This window comes from Thamnophis elegans, chromosome 9, assembly GCF_009769535.1.
Source record: "Thamnophis elegans isolate rThaEle1 chromosome 9, rThaEle1.pri, whole genome shotgun sequence".
In the NCBI taxonomy this organism is placed as follows: domain Eukaryota; kingdom Metazoa; phylum Chordata; class Lepidosauria; order Squamata; family Colubridae; genus Thamnophis; species Thamnophis elegans.
In genome coordinates, this window is record NC_045549.1 from 68,301,203 (window position 1) to 68,311,555 (window position 10,353).

Genomic DNA, 10,353 nt, shown 5'->3' on the forward strand with positions numbered 1-10,353 from the left:
GAAACACCGCACAGAACTTGGACCTCATTCTCCACATTCCTAACTCAATATCAGGATGCACCACATTGCATTATTGTTGTTTATGACTCTATAAATGGTTTTGTGGGGATGTTTTTTCCTTGATAGTTAAGGGAGTTGTTTTTAATGAATCATTAGCTGTCTTTAGAAATACACGCGCTTCGTTTTTTTGCCCATAAAGGCCTTCAGGGAAAACCGTAACATTGTGCAAACAGGGATTCACTGTAGTCATTAAGTTGACACCTTCTTTTCTATGACAGCCAGTCAAATACTGGAATAGCAATAGCAATAGCAGACTTATATACCGCTTCATAGGGCTTTCAGCCCTCTCTAAGCGGTTTACAGAGTCAGCATTATCGCCCCCACAGTCTGGGTCCTCATTTCACCCACCTCGGAAGGATGGAAGGCTGAGTCAACCCTGAGCCGGTGAGATTAGAACCGCCGAACTGCAGATAACAGTCGGCTGAAGTGGCTGCAGTACAGCACTCTAACCACTGCGCCACCTTGGCTCTGGAAGATGCTCAGTGATGGGATTCAACCGGTGTAACAACCGGTTTGCTGAGCGCATGTGCATTTGAAAACAGCTCTAAAACTTACCTTCTTCGGCAGCTCCGGTGAGTAAAACAACTCAGGCGTGGCAGTCGGCTCTGATCAACTGGGCTTCAAACATAGGACAGGCTAGGGCAGGGGTGGGTGGGCGGGGCCTACTGATTGCCAGAACTACCAGTTCGCCCGAACCAGTATGAACCGGCTGAATCCCAACTCTGAAGATGCTATCATATCACCTGTAGCCCTTCTCTTTCTTAGCCTAAGCAACTTTCAATTGTTCATCGTATGATTTAGCTTCCTGACTCTTTATCGGTTGCAATTCTCTGCACACAGGATCTCAACATTTTTATGTATCAGCTGCAAAGAAAAAAGCATTCACATGTCCTGGGTGTATATAACAAAATAACAGTTGGAAGGGACCTTGGAGGTCTTCTAGTCCAATCCCCTGCACAAACAAGAAACTGTATACCTGCGATGGCGAACCGATGGAAGGTGTGGCGGAAGTGGCACACAAGGCCATTTCTCAGGGCACGCGAGCTGTTGCCCGTTGCTCTTCCGGGTTCCAGGGTGCTGGCCAGCTGGTCTTCACACACGTGGGAGCGCAGGAAAGCGGAAGAGCACCCATCTGCGCGCGCAAAGATCAGCTGACCAGTGCACATGTGGGTGCTGGAAACTGGAAGATCATCCGGGTGCATGCGTGGGCAACTACTCTTCCGGTTTCCAGTGCTTCCACGCATGTGAAGACCAGCTGTCCATCTGTTGAAGACTAACGTCTGTCCGGCACTGGGGTAAGAGGGGTGCCAGCCAGGAAGCGGTCAGACTCCCTTGGCAGAAGTGGTGGGAATAGGGGTTGCGCTGGCTTGTTCTCGGTGGCAGGCTGCGGGATGCGCTTCATTGACACCCTTCCAGTTTCCAGCGCCCGCATGTGCACTGACCAGCTAGTCTTCCGGTTTCTGGCACGCGGGCATGCACGCTCGCACACACACATTTTGGCACTCAGTGCCGAAAAGGTTTGCCAATACTGCCCTATACCATTCTGGACAAATCACTCTCCTCTTAAAATATCTCTAGTGATGGAGCACCCACAACTTCTGGAGGCCAGCTGCTCCACTGATTAATTGGCGTCAGGAACTTCTTAATTCTAGATTGGATCTCCCTTTAATGATCTTCCATCCATTGCTTCTTGTTCTGTCCTCTGGTGCTTTGGAATTCAGCAAGACAGTGGGTCCATCTTCCAACCAGCATGATCTCTGTCCACACTCCCTTTATCAATTCACATCTGTCTAGTAAGTAGAGATAAATATTCAGAAATATTTGTTTCCCTTAAAATAATGTTTGCTTCCTCTACAGGGAAGAACATCATATCTTTCAGAAGGTTGGCCTCCAAAGGTGAAATTCAGCCAGTTCTGACAGGGTCTGGAGAACCCGTAGCGGAAATTTTGAGTAGTTCGGAGAACCAGCAAACAGGCTGGCCCCGCCCCGCTGCCTCCCAGCTGATCTTCTTTTGTTGCCCTGAACAGAAGATCGGAGCTGGGAAGCAAGTTAGTGGGATGGGGAGGGAATGGGGATTTTGCAATATCCTTCTCCTGATACGCCCTCAAAGCCACGCCCACAAAGTCACACCATGCCCACCAAGCCACGCCCACAAAACTGGCAGTAAAAAAAATTGAATCCCACCACTGTTGGCCTCGCTCAAAACGCCAGTTGTGAGGGGAAAAAAATACTTGTTTCAATATTTCACAACTGTAGTCTTTTCACTACACACATATGCGTAATTGTTTACATTTTCCAGCTTTTTTCCCCCATGAGAGATTCCTTCTATGACCTAAAATATCTCTTGCTTTCCCCTCCTTAGCAGACCTCTAGCAGCTCAGCAGAAATGACCAACTATTACAAAAGGTACAGAAGAACAAAATAAATAGGTGGAATCAAAGTGTGAAAGGACTTGACAGCTGCTCGTACAATTGCGGATTCAATGCCTGTGCACTGTACAGATCTTCTCACTTGGGGGCGTTTAGCCATATGGAAACCATTTACATTTGTATTTTTCCTCAGGCAACTTTGAGTGCTATAAATTACAGGAAAGAATGGCCTTTTTATGAGTTCATTTTTTTTGCTTTCACTCCAGCTTGGCCCAAGTTCATGCTTCATGACTAATAGGGAGGCGCATTTTTGGAAAAAAGCAATGGGGAAAACCCCAAATACTGGGCAAAGAGCTAAGAAGTCAGAAGATTCGCTAAATATATAGCTCACCATTCCTCCAAGCCGTTCAAGAAAACATAGTGTTCTGACCGAGGCTTCCCGAGAGCATGAAGCAAACTCCTGGTCCCGACAAAAACCCCTTTTATTAATTGGCTGTGAATTCTGCTCATTCACATCCAGCGAAGTCTTTCAAGGGAGAATTTACTACAGCCACAGACCTTATCTGGCTTGGAGAGCTGACAGGATGATATCTGCAAAACTTGGCAAGGAGTCTCGGAGAGTCACAAACCAATTAAGCGAACTAATTTTCTCCTGCAAACTCCACTCCCCTTTCGCTCCTCTTTTATTTCCTTTGGGAGGGGCCATTCACCATCCACCTGCAACCTTGTTCCCAAGTCGACCCCTGTTCTTTAGCTGTTCCCTTCGTCTGGTGACTCTGCATGCACACACTGGGGACAGACTCCAGCTGTTCATCTGTCTCACTGATGTCTGACTCTGAAGGCAGCTGATAACTGGCATATAGCTCTTGCCCCCTCTCTGCCTCCAACCCACTGCCCTCATCAGAGCCTTCCCCAGACTCCAGGATTGGTCCATGTTCCTCCCCAACCTCCTCACTGCCCGAATCTGCTGCCAGTTTCACACTGGCAACTGGTGGGTCACAGCACGAGACCTCATTCTTACCGTTACCCACAAAGATTGATTAGAGTACGGAGTTTTTCAGCAAAGGAAGCAATCACCTGGATCCATAAAACCACACTGGCTAAATCAGATAAATTAAGAGTTTGGAATGCTTAATCTCCCCTATTCTGAATGTAACAGGAGGACATCCTAAATGGCTCCAGATGGCGCAGACGTAAACTACCGTTCCCCAGAAAGGATTGCAAAACTGATCAAAACTGAATGACAGAAGAGAGAGGGCTATTGAAAGCACTATGTAGCAACGAAGAACTGACCTTTAGATTTCAGGGTAATGATAAATAAGATGGGTGGGACTTGAACTCTCCCCACCCTGGAGAAGGTTATAAGGGATGTCCCAAATGTATTTCCCCCCCAAAAGACAAGTGGACTTTCTTGGTTTACTTCTTTTGAAAACATTTTGCTTCTCATCAAGAAGCTTATTCACCAGTCAGTTAACTCAAATTGAAGAATAGAAATGGAATAGAATGGAATGGAATGGAATAGAATAGAATAGAATAGAATAACAGAGTTGGAAGGGCCTTGTAGGTCTTCTAGTCCAACCTTCTGCTTAGGCAGGAAAACCTACACCACTTCAGACAAATGGTTCTCCAATCTCTTCTTAAAAACTTTGAGTGTTGGAGCATTCACAACTTCTGGAAGCAAGTTGTTCCACGGATTAATTATTCTAACTGTCAGGAAATTTCTTCTTGGTTCTAGGTTGCTTCTGTCCTTGATTACTTTCCATCCACTTCTTCTTGTCCTGCCTTCAGGTGCTTTGGAGAATAGCTTGACTTCCTCTTCTTTGTGGCAAACCCTAAGATGTTGGAACACTGGATTTTTTTTAATCACCGGCTTGAAGATCTTTTCTTGCTTCTTTCGGAGATTTTGCGATATCCCTGAGATCAGCAAGACGTAATCTTCCTATTCACCATCTCTTCAGGATGGTTTAGGTCCGTTGGGACCCCCCCAGTGATAAAAGTGTCGATTGCGATCTCAGAGCATTGATATCGCACGTCGTCTCGTTGCGACTTCCCTCTATTTTATTCCTTATTCCTATTCTATTTTCTTTCTCCATTCAATTCCATTCATTATTCTATTCTATTCTATTCTTCTCTATTTTATTCTTTATCCCATTCTATTTTTTTCTCCATTCATTATTCTATTCTATTCTACTCTATTCAGGGGTGGGTTTCTCGCCCCGTTCCAACCGGTTCAGCTGTATGCGTTCTGCGCATGCGTGGAAGCGCAGAACTTGTCAAAACCGGGTAAGAAACACGGGCGGGCGGGTGGATCCTTCGGCGTTCCCGGAAGTTACTTACTTCCGGGTTCGCCGACCAACCGGTTCGCGGGGACCGCCGCGAACCGCCTGAAACCCACCCCTGATTCTATTCTAAGAATTGCTGTAGTCTCCTTAGCTTATTAGAATGATGTGAAATCCATCATATTAGCTGGGGAGAATCCTAGAAAGAGGTTCGATTGGCAATATTTCATTTTTAGAGTCAGCAAAGCCAAAAGGAAATGCCAGTTTTTCTTTTCAAATCAAATGTAATCAGCTGGCAGCTTTGTGAAGCTTAAACAAGAAAGTATTCTTTTGTAAAGCTCTGTAATGTATCCCACAGACTGTTTGTGCTGGTATAAAAGGGATTTTCAAAGAATGTTGCGGTTTCACTGTTGTCTCAAATGATGACCAAACACTGTTTACCATTTGCAAACTTCAGTAGTTTAACAGATGGGTCGTTTGAGATGCAGTCATTGTATAGAGAAAGAAGTGGAGAGAGCACACAGCCTGGGGAAGGTTAGATTTTTTTTTTTTTGTTAGATTTTATTAATATTTGTAGGCCGCCCTTTTCCCTGAGGGGACTCAGGGCGGCTCACATAAAATCAGGGAGGGGGAATACAAAACAATGACGAAGACACATATAATAAAAGTAATAAGCAACATACATTCATCATTCGGGAGGGGCGGCTATCCTTGTCCCCAGGCCTGACGGGCTAGCCAGTTCTTAAGGGCTGTGCGGAAGGCCTGGACGGTGGCGAGGGTACGAATCTCCACGGGGAGTTCGTTCCAAAGGGTCGGGGCTACTACTGAGAAGGCCCTCCTCCTTGTGGTTGCCAGCCGGCACTGGCTGGCCGATGGAATACGGAGGAGGCCCAACCTGTGAGATCTAATTGGTCGCAGGGAGGTAATTGGCAGAAGGCGGTCTCTCAAGTATCCAGATCCACTACCATGCAGGGCTTTATGGGTGACTAATAGCACCTTGAAGCGCATCCGGAGATCCACAGGTAGCCAACGCAGCTCGCGGAGGATAGGTGTTATGTGGGTGAACCGAGGTGCACCCACAATCACTCGCGCGGCCGCGTTCTGTACTAGCTGAAGTCGCCGGATGCTCCTCAAGGGCAGCCCCATGTAGAGCACATTGCAGTATTCCAGCCTAGAGGTCACAAGGGCCCGAGTGACTGTTGTGAGTGCCTCCCGATTCAGGTAGGGTCGCAACTGGCGCACCAGGCGAACCTGGGCGAATGCCCCCCTGGTCACAGCCGTCAGGTGGTGGTCAAACGATAGCTGTGGATCCAGGAGGACTCCCAAGTTGCGAACCCTCTCTGAGGGGTATAAAATTTGACCCCCCAGCCTGAGTGATGGAATATTTGTCGAATCTTTGGGAGGAAAACACAACAGCCACTCGGTCTTTTCTGGGTTGAGCACAAGCTTGTTAACCCTCATCCAGTCCATAACGGCTTCAAGGCCTCGGTTCATCACGTCTGCCGCTTCATTGAGTTGGCACGGGGCGGACAGATACAACTGGGTATCGTCCGCATATTGATGGTATCTGATCCCGTGCCTACGGATGATCTCTCCCAGCGGTTTCATGTAGATGTTGAATAGTAGGGGGGATAAGACCGAGCCCTGAGGCACCCCATATGTTAGGGGCCTAGGGGACGATCTCTGCCCCCCCACCAACACCGACTGCGACCTGTCCGAGAGGTAGGAGGAGAACCACCGCAACACGGTGCCTCCCACTCCCACCTCCCGCAGTCGTCGCAGAAGGATACCATGGTCGATGGTATCGAAAGCCGCTGAGAGGTCAAGGAGGACCAGGATGGAGGAATGTCCTCCATCTCTGGCTCTCCAGAGATCATCGGTCAATGCGACCAAAGCGGTTTCTGTGCTGTAACCGGGTCTGAAGCCTGACTGGAAGGGGTCGAGATAGTTTGCTTCCTCCAAGGACCGTTGGAGCTGGAAGGCCACCACCTTCTCAACAACCTTCCCAAGGAAGGGAAGGTTGGAGACTCCTGTGCTAATTGTACAGGTATCTGATGTGATGTTGCCTAGCATCACCTGCTGCTTCCTGTCTGGTTTTGGTTTATGGTTTTTATATTCATTAATATGGATTTTTATATTTTTGCTTTAACATTTATTGTTTAACGAACTGTCGGGCACCGCCCAGAGTTGATCGGTTCCACCACAAAACCGCGGTAGACAAAAGCGCGGTCGACGAAAGCGCGTATGTGACGTCATCACAGCGCGACAAAAAAGATCGAAAAATGTAAAAATAAAGCGAAAACCTTACCCTAACCCCCCCAAACCTAACCCTAAACCTAACCCTAAACCTAACCCTAAACCTAACCCTAAACCTAACCCTAAACCTAACCCTTAACCTAACGAAAAACCTAACGGTAACCCTTAACCTAACGCTAAACGTAACGCTAACGCTCTAAACCTAACCCTAACCCTTAACCTAACCCTAACCCTAAACCTAAACCTAACCCTTACCTTTATGTGAATTGGCTTGCTGTAATTTAATTTTTATTTCAATTTTTCGATCTTTTTCGTCGCGCTGTTTTCGATCTTTTTCGTCGCGCTGTGATGACGTCACATACGCGCTTTCGTCGACCGCGCTTTTGTGGAACGCGGTTTTGACGGGTCATGGAGTTGATCATGGTGAGACGGGCAGCTACATAAAAATCACTGATTAATTGTTCTAACTGTCAGGAAATTTCTCCTAAATTCTAAGTTGGATCTTTCCTTGATAAGTTTCCATTGGTTATTTCTTGTCCTGCTGTCAGGTGCTTTGCAGAATAGGTTAACCCTTCCTTCTCTGTTAAGACTCAAATATTGAAAACTAACTGGATACCTGTGCTTCGCAACAAAACTATGTGATTGGGCTATGCAGGAAAAATTTGGTTCACAATCTGTTGGCTCAGTGGTGGCCAGTGATTGAAACATAAGGGAATACCACTGCTGCCGCCTTGAGTCCAGAAGCAGTTCCATAGGTGGAAGGCATAGACATTTTGGTGAGGTACTGGCGTTTAGTACTGTAAAGAGCACCAGACTGCTTCTGAGTGAAGGAGTGGAACGTCTGTCAGTTTGAACTGGGGTAACGGAATGTGAGGCAACTAGCAGTTGGAACCAAGTTCTTTTCAGGTGGGGAGGGGGAGTACAATGTCTAACTCCTTAGCATTTGAGCGTGTTAATATAAGGCAGCTGGCAGTTGAAACAGGGTTCTATTCAGGTGGGGAGGGGGAGTAGAACTCCTTAGCATCAGAGTGTGTTAATTACTGCATAAAAAATACTAATGATTTTATGGTCATTTTGAAAAATCCTTTCTTAGCGAGCACCTAGAAGCCAAGAGGAATATATGTGTCAAATTTCAAGTTTGTAGGCTTTAAGGTTCTGGAGATTTTGTGATGATTGAGTGGTATTTGCTATTTGCTATGAGATACCTTTCACCCTGGCTTGGCTGATAAGGAGTCGAACTCTGTAGCTTAGTGGTTAACACATCTGCCTAAGATGCAATACAGCACAGGTTCGATTCCCAGTAAGGGTATGGCTAGCTGATGAGAGCTAAATAGCTTGAAATAGATTTATACAAGTCTCCCTTTATTTATTTATCAGCACAAATACAACATATGTACATACATACGTACGTACGTATGTACGTATATTGCTATCATGATATCTTTTGTCCATCTCTTCATTAGACTAGCCTAGACTAGCCAGTTCCCTTAACTGTTCATCATATGGTTTAGTCTCCATATACTTTATCATCGTTGTTACTCTTCCCTGTACTCTTTCTAGAGTCTCAACATCTTTATTGTGACTAATTGGATTAAGTCTTTGAAGTGATTGGTTGCAGATTCCATGATAACATTATAATCATTGGAGTAATTGGCACAGTCTCAAGAGGAAAAACACCTAATGGTCAAAGAAAAAAAATCTACTTTTACCATCAGTGTGTGGTTATCCTCCCCTTTTACCAAAAAATAACATTTTTGCAATAAAAATATTTATACACCAATATTATAAACTACCTGTGCTCTGCTACAAAACTATGTGATTGGGCTTGATAAATTGGCACACAGCTTGAAAGTTAATGAGTAGTTACAATCGGCTTCTCCTTTCCCCTTCTCTCCTCAGGCTTGCTCCACAAAAGCCTCTCCTCTCCTATCTTATCCCCTTCTTTCTCTCAGGCTTGTCCCACAGCCTATCCTATCTTATCCCCTTCTCTCCCTCAGAGTTGCCCCACAGAAGCAAGTCACGAGCTGGCCACACCCATGTGGCAGTTGGAACAGAGTTATTTTCAGGTTGGGAGGAGGAGTAGAACATCTAACTCCTTAGCATCAGAGCATGTTAATTGCTGTACAAGAATTACTAATGATCTGATGGTCATTTCGAAAAATCCTTTCTTAACAAGCACCTAGAAACCAAGAGGAACATATGTGCCAAATTTCAAGTTTGTAGGCTTTATGGTTCTGGAGATTTCGTGATGTCGCTTGAGTGGCATTTCGCTTTTATAGAGAGAGGGGTTATCCCAGAACTTGTGAATAGCCACAGAAAAACTTTCTTTCATGGCTGTTATTCGTACTTTATTCAATGTGACTAAATTTGGGCGCTTTCTTTGGTATACGCAATCTGTTTGAACTTGACCAAAAGGGTGTGACTCCCCCACTTAAAGGCAGAGAGCATCTCTGAAGTACGATGCATTTCAGTTTTCATTTTAATGAAAAATACTAGAAGATGAAATGTGGCTTGCATATTCACCTATTGCACAGATTAATTATCTGCCATTGCTTTGAAAGGCATACGCTACGTATACCTGGAATTTTATTAATAGTACAGAGTTTATGATATTAAATTGCTCGCTGGAAGTGTAGTGCGAGTTCCTTGGTGACGGTGCCAAGAAGTCCTGCAGAAAGGAAAATAAGAAATTATGAAGACTCCTTGATGTCTATCACTCCGATGCGTTTAGGTGACGATGTTTGGATTAATTAAGGCAGTTAATTTATCTAAAGAAATGCACCATTATATTAGGTGTGGAGCAATGTCTGCTAGGAGGCCCATGGGCTTAATATTTAGAGTCACTACACAGTGATTATAGTCTTCATCGCCAAAGAACTTGCAGAGAATTGTTGGTTTATTTCTGTTGAAAAGTACTTTTAAGGTTACAAGTGTGGGCGTTAAACACCTTAAAATGAGCTGAGTAGAATTAATAAACTTTGCGTGGCCAAATTGTAAAGGCAGGGGGAATTCATTTTGATTTATTGAAGGAACTCACCCCTCCTAGAAGAATGAAATATTTTGAGAAATATTTAAAAAGGCAGAATATTATATTTTCCCTAAAGGAGAAACATATTTCTAAAGACAGGAACCAGCTCCCTGCTGCCAGCAGATATTTGGTGCCCATTGAAGACTGGGCCATCCTATCTACAAAATAAAAGACCCTCAGCTCCAGGGTGATGGGATTAAGACATGACCCTCCAGAGCATAATAGGATTATCTAGAGCTCACTACATTGCATAGTCTCCTAAGGACATTGCATCACCCTCCAGGGTTCAACCAAACTTTTCAGACAACCTACAAGGTTAGCTATGACCCCTACCTACAACAGTCAATAGAATACATGCTCT